General features: G+C 36.1%; 2 long non-coding RNA genes across 3 annotated transcripts in view; one reads left to right on the forward strand and one right to left on the reverse strand.

Annotated features, from left to right (window-relative positions):
• The window catches only part of LOC145529439 (uncharacterized), a 284,079-nt gene extending 282,804 nt beyond the window's left edge, over nt 1-1,275 (reverse strand). The window contains exon 1 of the long non-coding RNA XR_014071230.1: nt 1,065-1,275. This is a non-coding gene — a long non-coding RNA (uncharacterized LOC145529439). The remainder of the gene's footprint in view (nt 1-1,064) is intronic.
• Nucleotides 1,276-1,348: 73 nt separating this feature from the next.
• The window catches only part of LOC145529451 (uncharacterized), a 144,715-nt gene continuing 127,871 nt past the window's right edge, over nt 1,349-18,192 (forward strand). For both annotated transcript variants that reach the window (XR_014071244.1, XR_014071243.1), the window contains exon 1: nt 1,349-1,567. This is a non-coding gene — a long non-coding RNA (uncharacterized LOC145529451). The remainder of the gene's footprint in view (nt 1,568-18,192) is intronic.

Below are 18,192 nucleotides of genomic sequence, written 5' to 3' on the forward strand. Positions count from 1 at the left end.
AAAGGAATAATTGTACCTGTTTCACTTGTCTGTGAATTGTAACAGTCCTTATAGACAGCTGATATAAACACATTCACTTTCATGCAGTTTAGATACATGCTAAATTGTAAACTATATTATGATTGGCCATTGTGGAATTTCTAACAATGTAGTTCACTTAAAAAATACCGTATTATGATATAAAGGAATATTTTATTTTACTTTTGCCATTAACATAGCCTATTTTAATGCCATATCCAGGTATTTATAGACTGTATAATATTAGAAATGTAATTCTCATTGTAGAAATTAAATTACTCAACTGGTCATTTCAAATATAAAGTCTACTGTAATTGAAATAAATTTGGTGGTAAATCTCAAGCCCTCCTATCGTGAAATAAATATTCATGCAACATATTTATGATCATAGTCATAAAGTTATATATTAATGCTTGAAATTATGAATTAGGAGAATGTATAATTATTTATTACATAAGAATATATTTCTGACTCTTGTACCACTCAGGAAATCCTGATATCATGGAAATACATGTTTACTTATTTTTTATTGTTGTTTAGTTGCTAAGTCATGTCTGACCCTTTTGTGACCAACCTCCGCTCCCCCTTCCCCCCCACCCCGACTGTAGCTCTCCAGCTACCCCTCTCCTAGGGATTTCCCAGGCAAGAATACTGGAGTGGGTTGCCATTTCCTCCTCCAGGGGATCTTCCTGACCCAGAGACTGAACCCGCATCTCCCGTATTGGCAGGCAGATTTTTTTTTTTAACAGCTGAGCCACCTAGGAAACCCTTAAACACAGTGCAAAACACTATATAGGCATGTAAATACATATTAATATTACATATTATAACATTATGTAGTAACAATTCATTACCTTTGAACAAAAATAGTGGGCTTCTTAAGGGAACAAAATTATGAGAATCTTTCTCCTATTCTTTCAAAATTTTAAACCTCTAGGAAATGTAAATGTTTCCCAGGATACTGTGAAAACCCACCTGTTCTGGCATCCACAAAGCCCCCTGGGGTCCACGGGAAAAACAAAGAGAACCTGGGTGATAGGTCTTACCTCTTTTTCTGGGGTTAGTCTTGTTTCATTTGCCTGTCACAGATAGTGAGCAGAGGCCTCACATCTAACACATGGGATTAGTGTCCCAGCAAAGAACCACTTGGAGCAACAGGGCAATTTGGCCAGCAGCCTGGTGGAGACTCGCTGCCCAGGACACCTCAGCTCAAGATGGCGTTGCGGACTCCACGCCAGCGCTGTGCGCAAGGACTCCGCGCTCCTCACGTCAGCCCGAAACTCCGTGCGCAGCGCACCTGCGTCCTGACCCCTTGACTCGCGAGAACTCTGCCCTGTCCTCGCTGACAGGAACAGTAAAGAGCAGCCAGACCACTGGCCCGTCAGGGAGAGCTGCGCTCTAGAATGGGAGCCGGTACCTCTCCATTCCTTGATGAAAGAATAGAGCTTCCTTTTGCTTCTGAACTGAACTCCATCACCCGCTACTGGCTCAAAAGACATAGGACACAAGGAGGCTTATTTGCGGCTGACTCAGGAGGTAAAAGTGAGAGGTATGGTATTTTATAAATGCTTAAAAGAAAACCATCTTGTAGAAACAGAAAATAATTTTTATAATCCTCTCTTGCTAAATTCAGCATTTTATCCACAAATGTTTCCGAATGAAATAGGTTTTCTGTGACAGCCCTGGTTGCTCTTCTGCTTTATGAAATTCAGAGGATACCAAATGAAAAAGACTTTGTATAATGATTGAACCTGTGCTGGTCTCTCTGTCATTCCGCAGAGTAAGGCTTCTGGTAAGCGTTTCACTTTAGCTCTTTGGAAAAAGTTGTACTGGAAACAAAGAAACTCATGACTTTACAATAGGCTTCCCTGATAGCTCAGTTGGTAAAGAATCCACCTGAAATGCAGGAGACCCCGGTTTGATTCCTGGGTCGGGAAGATCCGCTGGAGTAAGGGATAGGCGACCCACTCCAGTATTCTTGGGCTTCCCTTGTAGATCAGCTGGTAAAGAATCCGCCCGCAATGAGGGAGACCTGGCTTCAATCCCTGGGTTGGGAAGATGCCCCAGAGAAGGGAAAGGCTACCCACTCCAGTATTCTGGCCTGGAGAATTCCATGGACTGTATAGTCCATGAGGTCGCAACCAGTTGGACACAACTGAGAAACTTTCACTTTCACTCCTCGGTTATGGAGTATAACAGTTGAATCCCTAAGAACAGAATGCCAGCTTGCACTGTTTTCTTTCACTTAACATCAACAACCAGTGATTTTATGTTACCTTGATATTTGTACACCTAATGCAGAATCATGGTGGTCAAGGCTATTACAACAAATTCTTTAGGCCTGTCAGTGGTTAGTTCAAGATAGTAAAGAAACGAGGAAAATGCCTGAATTTCAAAAATTTTCTGCAACTTCAACTCTTAAGGTCACCTTGCCATCTGTGTGTGTGTATCTGTGTGTTCAATCACTCAGTCCTGTCTGACTCTTTGCAACCTCATGGACTGTGAGACTCCTCTGTCTATGGGATTCTCCAGGCAAGAATACTGGAGAGGGTTGCCATTTCCTCCTCCAGGGGTTCTTTCCAACCCAGGAACTACCTCAGCCACTTTCCTATTCCAAACTACCCAAAGGTTTTTCAGTCTTTCCCCCCCTTACTTTTTTTTTTTTTTTAAGGAAGCTTTGTGTTTATTATTGCTATCACATTGATTGTTTGGATTGTTGTTCTTGGAATCCATGTTTACCTCTACTTTTATGATTCATCTTTGCTTGTTTAGAACTATGGAGCCAGAAATCTATCCTAATTCTTAATTTTGGCAGATACTCTCTGGAAATACTACATTGAGTTCTTTAGCATATCTAGTGTGTGATTCTGCTTGAATACCTGACCCAGCAAATCCCTGTTCAGTGTAAATCTCAGTTGTGCATTGACATTACCAACTGCCAGCTTAGTTGGCAGCATTTCCTGGGCTGCTAATGCAGTAACTGACCATCTAAGCATTTGCTCTTCAACCTCCAAATTTCTCTCTTCCATTTATTCCCTTTTTGTCCTTTTTGCTTGCTTCCTGGTTCACACCTTTAAAAAATCATTTTAGTGGAGTTTTGGGAGAGTGTGATAAAAATGAGTATAGTATGTTTAATCTTATCCTTTAAAATCAGAAGTCAGCAGTGCATTTTATGCATACTGAGGGAAACAACTATTTTTCAGGTAGTATTATAATGGGGAATTTATTTCTCCTTAGAAATGAATGCAAATGCGTATCTGAAAGGCAGAATAGAAATCCAGCATGCAATAAATAAGATTTTCAAATTAAAAGCAACAGGAGTGTTTAAAAATACTGCAGTATTTACTGAGGTGAGCATGCTTTTTATTGCTCCCTTGAATGTTCTTACTTATTAATAGTTTTATCATGGAATTCTTTGGTTCTCATTTAGTTTGCATTATAATTGATTTCTCATTCAAGCAGTACACAATATTCATTCACACTTTGTTATGAATCTGTCAAATTAACACCTATTAAGTGGAGCACAGATTGCTGGATGGTGAGCCATGGTTCAATAACAGACTGCAAGAAAAACTGAAATGGAGATGCTTATTACAAGTCCTGGAGGAAGTGGTCTCGCAGGGCCACGCAGGGTAGTCAAGGCAAGGTACAAACAGACAGAGAGTCAGGACCTGGGGAACATGCTTTCATTCGAGTTCCCCTGTGAAGTGCCTTGGAGTTCCCAGGATAGGGCCAGAATTGAAGATTCAAATCACAAGAGTAGAGTTTGGGTAAGCCTCATGGAGGTCTTATTTAATGACACACAAAGGGAAGGTGTTAGGAGACTGGGGAGCTTATTGATCACAAGGCCTATTGGGGAAGTCCCATCAGGAATTTATAGTTGCTTGTGACTCTGCCACTGGGCTGCTATCTCATGGGCTTGCTTGAGAGGGCTAATGTCAGTTTAAGGTCCCCCAGGCAGTTTGGCCAAACAGAACGGATGCCAAGGCAGCAATGCTGGTGAAGCAGCTCAGCTAAATTCTCCATACATCAGCTGGAAGAAAAGGTGACTGCTGTTTTTGTCTAAGGCAGATCCAGGGATTGTCAACCTCTGTGTAAATCCATAGGATCAGTACTGTTTCCCACTAACTCATTTCTCAATCAGAAATATTCAACTTACATATTTCTTAAAGAAGGTTAATCCCAGTTGACTGACAGTTTAATGAAATTGCACTATAAGGATTTTTATTTTATCATTATAATTGCATTGTGATTGCATTAGAAGGATTCACATATCTACAAACACAGATATTTGGTTATGTGATTTTAAAAATAATAATGTAAAACGATTTTTAGATAAATTTAAAATAGTTTTAAAGGAGCAATTTTATAAAAGATTATATAATTCAATTAAACCATGTTTGAAGATTATTTCTAATATTTGAATTTCCTATATTTCCTTCAATTTTTCAAAACATAAGATTTATTCATAGTTGTTTGCGCTTGCAGTATTCTTTCCCTGTGACTTCTTTTCCTCTTAAATTAGGTCAGTGGATGGAAGGAAGAAAGAAGACTTCCATCCCCATCACAAAAATGCAATTATAATGGGGTCAGATGGAAAGTTAGTCAGAGATGTCCCAGTTTCTTGACTAAAAAAATTGGTCCTTTATACAATAGTACAATTTTCCTTAGAGGATTCGTCAACAAAGAAGGATAGCTCTCCTTTTTGAGACTTTCTATTTAACATTTGTAAGGTCATATTTTCTATCAACCAACAAGAGATCCAATAGTAATTGTTTTGTCACTCAAAAAAAATGAAATTTCTAAAACTATTTGGCAACACATAGTCACAGGGTTATCATAGCAAATTAAAGCCATTTCTGTTCAAGTACAAGTACATCCAAACATTCAATGACAAATCTGCTTTATATCCAAATGGGACTACTCTTTTTAAAAAGTTTACTTCATATAATCTTGTTTTCATTACAGTGACTGAGTCATTTTACTCTACCATCAATTTTATTTTTCAAAAATAGTTCATGAAAACTTATATTTATACAAATGAATATTAAAGTATTATTTTGAATAACAATACAATTACTTATTTAACTGATATTAAATATAAATACAATTTGCTTAAATAATTCCAATTATAAAATATGCATTCCTAGTAAAATAATGAATGCATTATCCATATAGGTGAAGTTATTAAATTAAGTCTAATTTAATACCAACATTGAGGCTCAAGCTTTTTTTTTTTTTTTCAAGCTTTCTTAATTGCTTGATAATACACTGTTATTTTTCCTGACAGAACTTTACTTATCTGAGTATATAAGGAACCATTCAAAGAAAGGGATCATTCTCTCTAGAGAATATCTTTGATAAAATTTGGCCTGATATTTTATCATAGCAAATTTGCAGGCAAATGAGAGAAGATAAATGATTATAACTTAAAATAGCTGAATTTTAAGATAGTTTGCTGTACAAAATTTTTGTGACAATAGCTGACAGACTAGGCACCAGCACATATTTCAACCATAGAATCTCCACTTTAATACCTGTGTTTATTAGAATTCTGAAAATTTTCCTCAAAATAGGGTACTGCTCCTTAAGGAAATATAAAATCACTACTTTATATTATGCTATCCTTAAATTCACTGCTACATCATGAAAATGTTAACTGTTTATCATATTTACATATTTTATTTGGATCTATATTTCTCTAAATGCTATAGAAGCTATAAAAAACCAATTCATAATCAGTTAATCAAAATGTTGCATAGATATTTTAGTGGTTTGTACACTTAAATATGCCATATCACTAAACTACAAGAAAAATCAGAGATTTTTGTGAGTACAGAGGTAAATGTTGCCTAATTGTGTTTCTAAAACAGTTTATAGGAAATATGTGGAAACTAAAGTATGCAAAAAATCATTTTTCATTGATCAAAATGTGTATCATCATTAATACAAATAAGCACCAAAGACCAAAACATAGCCATTTCTAAACTACTTTCCACAAAACTAAGTGAATAAAGAAACTCTGCTCTTAATTTAGTAACAGGAACAGACATTTGAGGGAAAAAGTTATTTACAAACTTTTCCATTCCTTTTTCTTATGGCTAAAATATTTATTTTTGTGTGTAACCATAGCATCATAACACTTTAACATTAAATAAACACTTAGGTTGAACATGAGGTAAACAACATTAATATTCCCCAAATAACCAATTATTGCTATAATATATTCAATTATCTACTGAAGAAAACTCCAAAAGTAACTTATCATTGTCTTCTGGCAACTAATTGACAGAAATATGCATTATTTGCTCTAGGATATGTCTGTACCTGAAAAATCTGTCAAAAATCTTTCATCCTCTTATTTAAATGTATAAATTATCTTCAGAGTAAAAAGAAAAAGTTTCTACTTTTTCATGACTTGCCTGATATACTCAAGGTTATGCTTGATATTAAAAATGAATCTCTGAACACTACTAGCATCCACAATTTGGTTAAATACTCATTAAGAGATCTAGCAATCTTTAAATTCAGTTCAGTTGCTCAGTCATGTCAGACTCTTTGCGGCCCCATGAACCGCAGCACGCCAGGCCTCCCTGTCCATCACCAACTCCTGGAGTCCACCCAAACCCATATCCATTGAGTTGGTGATGCCATCCAACCATCTCATCCTCTGTTGTCCCCTTCTGCTCCTGCCCTCAATCTTTCCCAGCATCAGGGTCTTTTCCAATGAGTCAGCTGTTCGCATCAGGTAGCCAAAGTGTTGGAGTTTCAGCTTCAGCATCAGTCCTTCCAATGAATATTCAGGACTGATTTCCTTTAGGATGGACTGGTTGGATAGCCTTGCAGTCCAAGGGACTCTCAAAAGTCTTCTCCAACACCACAGTTCAAAAGCATCAATTCTTTGGCCCTCAGCTTTCTTTATAGTCCAACTCTCACATTCATACATGACTATTGGAAAAACCATTGCCTTGACTAGACAGACCTTTGTTGACAAAGTAATGTCTCTGCAATTCAATATGCTGTCTAGGTTGGTCATAACTTTCCTTCCAAGGAGTAAGCGTCTTTTAATTTCATTGCTGCAATCACGATCTGCAGTGATTTTGGAGCCCAGAGAAATAAAGTCAGCCGCCGTTTCCACTGTTTCCCCATCTATTTGCCATGAAGTGATGGGACCGGATGCCATGATCTTAGTTTTCTGAATGTTGAGCTTTAAGCCAACTTTTTCACTCTCCTCTTTCACTTTCATCAAGAGGCTCTTTAGTTCTTCACTTTCTGCCATAAGGGTAGTGTCATCTACATATCTGAGGTTATTGATATTTCTCCCAGCAATCTTGATTCCAGCTTGTGCTTCCTCCAGCCCAGCGTTTCTCATGATGTACTCTATATAAGTTAAATAAGTAAGGTGACAATATACAGCCTTGATGTACTCCTTTTCCTATTTGGAAGCAGTCTGTTGTTCCATGTCCAGTTCTAACTCTTGCTTCCTGACCTACATACAGGTTTCTCAAGAGGCAGGTCAGGTTGTATGGTATGCCCATCTCTTTCAGAAGTTTCCGCAGTTTATTGTGATCCACACAGTCAAAGGCTTTGGCATAGTCAATAAAGCAGAAATAGATGTTTGAATTACTGTATATGCTAAGTTAATTTGCATTTTTATGAACAACACTTATGTGGCCCTTCTTATGACCCAGGTCTTTTTAACTACTTGCAAATATTGACTTATTTATTTATTTACTCTTCCCAACAACCCTATGAGTTTTAAGAGTAGAAATAATTCAATGAATTCCTAAAAGTAAACGATATTAAAAAAACACCAGGGACAATAATTTCTGACTCTTACTTGGATCAGTGTCAACTCTTTCAGTAAAATCCATAGAAATAAATATTTCCTTAGTGGCTCAGACAGTAAAGAATCTGCCTGCAATGCAGGAGTCCTGGGTTGGGAAGATCCCCTGGAGGGCATGGCAACCCACTCCAGTATTCTACTCCAGTAGAATCCCATAAAGAGATGAGCCTGATGGGCTACAGTCCATGGAGTCACAGAGTCGGACACACTGAGCAACTAAGCACACAGCAAGCCATAAATTCTTTGTAGCAATTACCACATTGCAGACTAAAGCAGCTGTAACAATATGGAAATAGATGGGCATGGCTCCAATAAAACTAATTTTTGGAAATGAAGTAACGGACTGGATTGATCCAGTAGGTAATAGTCCAGCACTCCTAACTTAGATAAGTATTGGATATGATTCAGATCATATGATTATAAGGGAAACTGCTAACGCTTGGTACTAAACACTCCAAACCTTGTTCCCTTGAGGCATTCTCCTTTTTTGTTGTTGCTCACTCACTAAGTCATGTCCGGCTCTCAGTGACCCCATGGACTGCAGCACACCAGTTGCCCTGTCCTTCACTGTCTCCTGGAGGTTGCTCAAACTCATGTCCATTGAGTTGGTAATGCTATCGAACCACCTTATTCTCTGTCACCCTCTTCTCCTGCCCTCAGTCTTTCTCAGCTTCAAGGTCTTTTCCAATGAGTTGGCTCTCCACATCAGGTGCCAAAGTACTGGAGCTACAATTTCAGCATCAGTCCTTCCAATGAAAATTCAGGGTTGATTTCTTTTAGGATTGACTGGTTTGATCCCTTTGTAGCCCAAGGGTCTCTCAAGAATCTTCCCAGCACAAATTGAAAGCATCAACTTTTCAGTGCTCAGACTTCTTTATGGTCCAACTCTGCTCCTCTTTGGGGAACTATAAAAGCAATCTGTACTCAGTAAAGAAAAAAAAATGGAAATGTGTAAAAGAGAAAACAAAATCATATATGGTGCCATAGCTGAATATAATATTTAAGTCATTTTATTTTTGTAATATGTGAATCTAAAACAAACACTATTTGCAGTATATGAAAAAAATGAAAGATATGAAAGCTCATTTTGAGAAGAAGTGTTAGCTATGTTAACAATAAAGTATTTCCACAGATCATACCTCTGATTATACACAATTATTTTGTCAGGATGTTTGCTGTGCTAAGATTAAGTCATTGATAAAAGTAAAAATATCACCACAAATCTTTTTCTAATCTTGAATCTTAAAAACATGATAACTCAAAATGGTAACAGCAGGGCTGTAACACAGCTTTTACATATAAAAGAGATCACATTGTCTCCTTATTGATGAGTAATTTATGACTTCTGATATATTTGGCTCCAGAAAGGAACTGAACAGCATGGCCCTGGTAGAAAGAATTAAATGCATCAGTATACTTATTATGCCAAGCAAATGGAGCAATTTACAGATTGGGAGCAGTGCAAAGTGTTGTAATTCTGAGCAAGAGTAACATCTATCATTTCATACAGAAATAGAACACTCTGTTCAGCTTGTTCCAGCCTTGGCTTTCAATTCCCAAGGTAAATCTTAACCCTGAACAAGTCAGTGATAGGATACAGCAGAGAGCATAATAGAGAGCTGACAATGCAGTGATTAGTTAATTAACCTGGTTACTCAGAGACTATTTCATATGAGAGAACATACAAAGAATAAAAACCCCTGAATATATAGATGCTTCCTATATTTGTAATGATTCAAATTCTGAATATAAAAAGTAACTCTGGTGAGTTACATAAAGAAAAGTAAAAAATTTATACCATCTCTGAATAGGGCATTTTAATTGTGAATACTTTGGGTCAGATTTTTAAAAAGTTACATAATCCAATTTATTTGTGAAAAAATGAAAAAATAATAGATTGTTCATTTGACTCAATAACTTCTATGTGACCAAGTAACAAATGCCCCTGGGCTTTAATAAAACTTTGTTAACTCAGTTAACAAAGATACCCTTGAATTGGCTTATAATTAATTGTTTACATGCCTTTGTCCCTTGGAAGAACTTGAGCTATTACCTCAACTGAATATAACTTTTTCTTGTTGTTTTGAGGGTGGTACAGCAGAATATACACAAATCATTCTTTTCCTTCCCTTTCTAATTCCAACTTATTTTTAAAAGTTTACCAGTCTTGATCATAAGCCCTTGACATTCAGATATGTAAATTATGAAATTTCAGGACCAAGAAAAATTCCTACTATCTGCATGATGAATAATATAAAATAAAAATATTTTATTTAGGTTTTTCCTCAAGGCAAATGGTGCTTTATTTTAGAACATTTAATTCATCTGAAAAAAATGTATTCTAAAAGTCAGAGAGCAAGTATTGTAAGTTTGGGGAAATGGTTCACTGGAATAGATGCATGAACCACAAGATGCATAGATAGACCATTTGTTACAATAGTATAACATTTTAGAGATCATTTGTGCTGGGTTTAATGCACATTCTAATAAATAAAGGAGCTCATATATTTCTTGTTAATAGCATAAACAGCACAACTATCTTTTGTTAATTTTAAACATATATAGGATAATGGAGAAAAGTGACTTTTTAATTGACTGATGAGACCTCAGATAATCGTACTTGATGGTGGCATCATTCAAAAAATACCCCCAGCAGAGAACATGAACAGACATTTTTCCAAGTAAAATGTACAAATAGCCAACAGGTACATGAAAAAAATGCTCACCATCACTAATCATCAAGGAAATACAAATCCAAACCAAATAGCCTATCATTTTGCATCACACCCATTAGAATGGCTGTAATCAAAATGAAAAGTTACAGCAAGCATGGGCAAGGAGATAGAGCAAAGAAAAAATGTGTGCATTGTTGGTGGGAATGTAAATTGGTGCAACCACCATGAAAAATATTATAGAAGTTCTTCAAAAAAATTATTCAGACATAAAATGAAAGTAATGCTATCATTTGCAGCAACATAGTTAAATCTTGAGGGCATTAGACAGTGTTGTCAGTGAGAAAGAGGAAGTGTATGTGATCTCTCTCAGGGAACCTAAAAATAGCCAGACTCATAGAAACAGAGTCAATGACTGATTATCAGGGACTGGAAGGTGGAGGAAATGGGGAAATATTGGTCAAAGAATAGAGGTTTCCAGTGATAAGAAAAATGAGATGCATGGTGATTATAGTTAATAATACTGTATTATATAGTCGAAAGTTGCTGAGAGTAAATCTTAAATATTCCTACCACACACACATAAAATTATGTAATTATGTGAGGTGATGATCTTTAATTAACACTGTTGTGGTAATCATTTCACAATATAAATTTGTATCAAATCACCTTAAACTTATACAATGTTATATGCAATTACATCTCAGCAAAACCGTGGCATGGGGAGTCACCAGAAACATGGGACACAGAGAAAATGCATAATACCATGAAATAATTTCAGTAATTTTTCTTTTAGTTTTGTGTGATGGTTATCTAATACGTTTGGTTGGCTGACAATCAAGACAGACAAAGGTATATAAATAAATAAATTATATAAAGTCACAATGTGTGCTAGAAAAGCCATTAGCAAAAATCAAAATGAATTTTTTGAATAACAGCAAGCAAAACAATTTTGTGCCCATTTTATGATCTTTTCTGAAAATATTTTCATAGGCAATATGAAGACATGAAATAAGCATAGACCATAAGTAATGAATCGGAGTGCAATTCTGCTTTCCACTACTTACTTTGTATATAAACTTAGACATATTGTATTATTTAATATCTCTGAGCCTGTGATCCTGAATATGTGAAAAATCAAAATAAAACATTTCCTTTCTTTGTTATGTTGCGATATTTAGGAAATGTATCACAAAACATGTACAAGCTTACTAAAATGGTAGCCACTATTAGTTTTAAAATATTTTATTGATACCTTCATAACCAAAGATAGCAAACAAATATCATCAAAATCGAATGACTTGGTGTTACAATCCAAGTTATGACTCAAAAATTCCTGAAAATACTCTGGTACTAGAAGTAAATGTAGGTTATTGGGCCATAAAAGCATAAAAATATGTGAGATAAGGTGCTAAAATATAGTGAATATCAGATATGGATGCCTAATTGATAAAGGAAAAAGAGAGTATAAAAATTTTGTGAACCTGAAGTAGAGGACCAGCTGATGGAAATCTAACTCACAGTTACAACAATTAAGGAAAAATGAGGACATAAATGCATAATTAACGTTTGAGAAATTATGTAAGGGTAGTAGAACTTGTTGGGATCAAGGCATAAGGAATAGGATAACCCCAGTATAATGAGCTCCCTGAAAAGGGAATTTTCTTAAGGAAAAAGGGTAAGATGTATGGAAAGCATAAAGCAAATAAATGAGTTATTAAGTGGACTTTTTCAGAGTTGTCTCAGATCCAACATACTTTTATCTGTTTATCTATGTTTCTCTATCTATCTAAACAATGGATACATTCGTATGCCAAGTTTAGAACTATTCAATAGCATAAAACAATTAAAAAATTAAGTATGTTGAATACCATCTCAAGTTTTCATTTTCCATGCATTAGTTTTCACTACGTTCAATTGATTGTAATCTAACTTGAGACTTTTATTTGCATCAAATAAAATATATGAAGCACATTTTTGTCTGCATCAACTCTGATAGGCTAAAAGCACAAATGTAATAGTTTTGCATCCTCAAAATATGAAGGGTAGATTTTTGTTTTCTGTTACTCCATGTGAAAGAGAAGAGAACTGCTAGCGGCTTTTATACCATAGTTTCAGATGACCATTGAACATCCTCTATCACTTAATTTATTCTCATTGCTTCTGGCCTAGTTCTGTCATTGACTTGAAAGACTCTTCATATAAATGACACTAATGCTCTTTCACACTGAGTGCTGGCAGATCACATAGGAATTTCATCTGGAAAGTTTTTATCAACTTTTGATTCGTTTGTAGAATTGCAAGTGAGCACTATGTGCTATCCTTAAAGTCTGAGAGGAATAAGTAAAATCAATCGCAGTTGGAATAAGAATTAATATAGCAATAATTAATATAAATTATTACAAATGATATTAATATCAATAAAATATTAATTAATATTAATGAATAATATAAATTATTAAAATAAATAATAAAATTAACATAAAATTTTTCTTGCCTGGAAAATTCCATGACCAGAGAAGCTTGGTGGGCTCCAGGCCATGGGGCTATAGAGTCAGAGTGATTGAGCAGAGAAGAATATTCAACATCACACCTGGAGGACTAGTTGTACATTACAGCAATCTCAGTGAATTCTATCATGCAATTCAACTAGATAAACCTTGCCTTCTATAGAAGTTCCAACCATTCACAATCATCTCCATTCAAATTCACCCACAAATGGGTTATTTCCATGTAACATCAGCCATGTAATTGGATCAGCTGTTCTTTTCTAACTTCCCTCTTAACTAATGACTATTTCTTCTGTTCACTTCTTCAGTTCTTTTATAGTTCCACTATAAATCTTGTCATCAAATAAATCAAACTATTTTTAACCATATTCTTTGAAATATCTCACTGTTTATATTATTCCTTTTGGGTCACTTTGTCAGCTCTCTTATCAGATCACTTTTTTCAGGTCACTTTATCAAATTGTACCACTAGATCTAACAAGTATCATAACATATATTTTTATTGATTCCAACACCTTTTTTTCCCCCAAATTAATATTATACTGTTTTTTCTCTATGTCCAGACTAAAATCGGTAACATAACAACAGTTATTTGGCTGCAAATATAAGAATTCACTTGTCTCCCATTTCCTCAGTCACCACTGAAACTCAGCCTGTAGATAAACTCTATAATTTACTTTGTCTATGTAGTCATTAAAATAAAACATCACAGAAAGCAATCAATATGTTGAAGTTTAAAGTTGTAACTTCAGACTTCAATTTGGGCTTCATGCTTTTTTTTTGGCCACACTGTCTTGCATGTGGAACTTCCCCACCAGGGATCAAACCTGTGTCCCCCTGCAGTGGAAGCTGCATGGGAACAGTTATTTCCCCACACTGGGGCTTGCTATTAAGCTTTGTTAGGCAATACCAGAGAAGAATTTAGTCTAGGCTAATTCTAAATATTCTACTCAATAAGCCTTGAATTATATACCATTCTACTTTGGCTGAGAGGAATAGGTGTTGTTCATAGTCTTTTGCAAATGCATATGATGGTTCTTTAATCATTTTAGATGTTCTTCTCTTGGTTTGGGGTGATTTCTTCTTATGATTGTATGATACATACTTTGCTGAATTCTAGAGGGAGACCATATATGGATCTCCAGATTTCTCTCTTTGTACAAATTTCTTCTTATTATTACTCTGCCTTGTGACTTTATACACCTTAGTCACCCCAGACCTTTATGTAATCTGATTTGGCACTTGGCTGGGCTCATCTAAGGTCCTGCCTCCTATTCTATGGTCAGCAAATTCTCTCAGAGCATCAGTGCCTGTACAATCCTAGGGCTCACCTTGTTTGTTTCATTGTTCTTTGTTAACCAGAGACCAATGCCATGAAAAGTGTGTAATCATATATTTTGTCCAGATTTTTGTTCATATCAGTCAGGAAGATATTAATAAATTTAATCCCTTTTATCACATGTCAGCCTGAAGTGGTACTCTAAGTCCTTTAAATCTATCACTTTAGGGTTGCAACACATATGTTTCACTGTTTTATGTGTTGTTTAAATGACATATATGTGCTGTGCTGTGCTTAGTCCCTCAGTTGTGTCCGACTCTTTACGACCCCATGGACTTCTGTCCATGGGGATTCCCAGGCAAGAATACTGAAGTGGGTTGCTATGCCCTCCTTTTAAATGCTATATATTCCTTACTAAATTTTAAACTTAGACAACTTCACTAGATATCTATTGATTCTAATCAATAGTTTACACATATTCGGTACCTGGAAACAATCTCAACCTGAGCATCTCTTTTGCTTCCAGAATTGAAACAAACTTAGGCATGAGAGAAAAATGAGTAAGTATTATTCAAGTTAAAGAATTAAAGAACACAAAATAAAATGATTTCATAAGGACAATTTAAAGTGTAGTTGAAATTATCATTGATGTAACTTTTGGAATTAAGTAGAACTCTGCAAGAGTTGATAAATAATGAGTTTATTTCCATTTCAAAAAGAAACAACTCTTAATACAGCCAAAATGTGAAAAGACAGTCTCATGCTGATAAAGATGTTTTACACAGTGCATCTTTCTTGTCATCAGAATCAAATAAGCCCAGTTGGTGTGTGGTACAGTTATTCTTTAATTTCTGAGTTTCCCAATAGGAATAGTATGCTGAAAGCAAGTGCTCATGGAGTATTCTCTTATCAGTTCAGTTCAGTTGCTCAGTCATGTCTGACGCTTTGCGACCCCATGGACTGCAGCACAGCAGACTTCCCTGTCCACCACCAACTCCCAGACCTTGCTCAAACTGATATCCATCGAGTCGGTGATGCCATCCAACCATCTCATCCTTTGTTGTCCCCTTCTCCTCCTGCCTTCAATCTTTCCCAGGATCAGGGTCTTTCCAGTGAGTTAATTCTTCACATCAGGTGGCCAAAGTATTGGAGCTTCAGCTTCAGCATCAGTCCTTTCAATGAATATTCAAGACTGATTTCCTAAATTGGCCATCTTTTTTAAAATCTTGGGGCTTCCCTTGTAACTCAGTCGGTAAAGAATCTGCCTGCAGTGTAGGAGACCCGGGTTCGATCCCTGGGTTGGAAGATCCCTGGAGAAGGAAACGGCAACCCACTCCAGTATCCTTGCCTGGATAATCTCATCGACAGAGGAGCCTGGTGGGCTGCAGACCATGGGGTTGCAAAGAGTTGGGCATGACTGAGTGACTAACACTTACTTACTTACTTTTAAATCTTCAAGTCTATCGCCTGAAATGTACTAAATCAATTTCTTAGTTGACTAATCTGCATAGGCTATTTCTCTGAACAGCACTGTTTACTGGGTACATAATGAAGTAGGTACCAAAGATACAGAAGCAGATGATAGCTCCAGCCTTGGGGAGCACATCATACTTTTGTTGATACAGACACATAAATAACTGAGACGCTCTATAGTAACGGCCATAATAGACGTGTGCAGTGGGTAATGGGAAAAAGATGAGTGAACAATAAATTCATCCTAGAGTAATGGTTCCTGTTTATCAATACCTAAAACTGCCTTAGACAGTTTCATTTCCTAATATACAAGTTGGTTGAGGTTCAGTGAGTTTGCCCTGGCTAATATTCAGTTCCACAGTGAGAAATAGTAATTTCAGCATCTTTCTGAAGTTTACCTTTCTATCAGAGGTGAAGGCTAAATTTATGTAGAGATTTGATAAATGTATGGATACAAAGTTATACAAAGTTGTCCATTGATTGCTCTTGTTATTAGGCTCTTAAAAAGATGTGACTATTAACTTGTGTGAAAAATGGGATTGTTTGCTGTAAATATATTTGTAGCATTTATTTTTATTGTTGTAATACATTGGAGCAGTTTATGCCATTAAAAAGCAATTATAATTGAAAACATGTTTACATTAGGCCTTCTAAATGAAACTTGCAGCTATTTTATATATGCTAAATTGCTTCAGTTGTGTCTGACACTGTGCAACCCTTTGGACTGTAGCCCGTCAGGCTCCACTTTCCATGGGATTCTCCAGGGATCAAACCCACGTCTCTTACATCTCCTGCATTGGCAAGGAGATTCTTCACCAGTAGTGCCAAATATTGGGTACTAGGAGAAGGAAATGGCAACCCATTCCAGTATTCTTGCCTGGAAAATCCCAGGGACAGAAGAGCCTGGTGGGCTGCCATCTATGGGGTCGCACAGAGTCAGACACGACTGAAGCGACTTAACAGCAGCAGCAGCAGCAGCTAAACCAAGGTACTAAGCTTCTGTCTCTCTCTCCCTCCCTCTCTCCCTGCCTCTCTCTCTCTCACACACACACATTATAGCCATGCTAATGATGTTAATTTAAGTGACTTAAGCCACTTAAGAGGAGTTAATATGTAAATCAAAGAACCCGTACTTACAAATGAGCAAGTAACTTGTGCTTGAACAGCTTGATACTTCTGGTTAATGTTTGAAAATCTAAGAAGTTAATTAACTTGGCTAAAAAACAGTAAGTGAGGGAGAGTAGGTGGGTACAGTGTACACAGCGTATACTTTATAATCCACTCTACATGTCACTGGGAAATAGAGATGGAAATTGGTCAAGCTGCTGACCTGACACCTCTGTTCTACTTCTGCCACTTAACCTTGGCTTCTTTCCAAGCCAACCCACATTCTGAAACATTCCTCCTCTCTGTTTTTGCTTTTTTTCACTATGCTATGTATGCAAACCCGGGAGCCATAGGCTGCCAGTGAAAGTGATTCCCTCATTATTGTCCTTTCATTCTGTTTATGAGAGTTATCAAGCTTTTCACCTGAAGCAATAACATGTATCAGCTGGAGGTCTCTCTATGCCATGCATTGAGTCCAAATAATTTATTCCTTAGATACCCTGCAGGATCGATGTTTTTTTTTTCTGATTTAAAAGAAATCAAGACAGTGGGGAAAGAGAGAAAAAGGAGTGGAAAGAAATAAAATGAAGTAAAAACAAAGAGCAAAAATAAAAATACAAGACAAAATCAGCTCCAAGTATCTTCTCAATTTGCTTAAACATAAGCTAAACCTTAATACTGATTTTTCTCAGATTTTAATATTATTATCTATGCAGTTACTTTCATTACATATGGGCTACTTTCCTCTCTGCTTATTGTAAAATAAATCTATGTTTCTTAGAATACAATGGTAATAACTAATAATTAACTGAAAATTTACCTTTATATTGGGAAAAACACTTTATAAACGTTGCCTGATTGAAACTTTGGGGGAAAATAGTAAGGAAGAGGTAAATATTATGTTATTGATGGAAAAATTGGAGATAATATATGGGTAAATCATAAAATTAGGCAATGTAGGCCATGGGTATAACCCAGTGCTACAGAGTCCAAGTTATTTGAACAACTATGTTGCGTGGTAAAGAATCCATCTGCCAGTGCAGGAGATGGAACAGACGTGAGTTCAATCCCTGGGTCAGGAAGATTCCCTGAAGGAGGAAATGGCAATCCACTCAAATATTCTTGCCTGAAAAATTCCATGAACACAGGAGCCTACATTTAAACACTATATTCATGTCATCTGTATGGTTTCCAATTAATTATCTGTCATATATTAAGAATTTATAAAGGTCACACATTTTGTTAAGAATAGTTATTTGTCCCTACTGTATATTATGTGCTTTTGTA

This window comes from Giraffa tippelskirchi, chromosome 12 (assembly GCF_054371585.1).
Source record: "Giraffa tippelskirchi isolate mGirTip1 chromosome 12, T2T-mGirTip1v1.2.pri, whole genome shotgun sequence".
Taxonomy (NCBI): domain Eukaryota; kingdom Metazoa; phylum Chordata; class Mammalia; order Artiodactyla; family Giraffidae; genus Giraffa; species Giraffa tippelskirchi.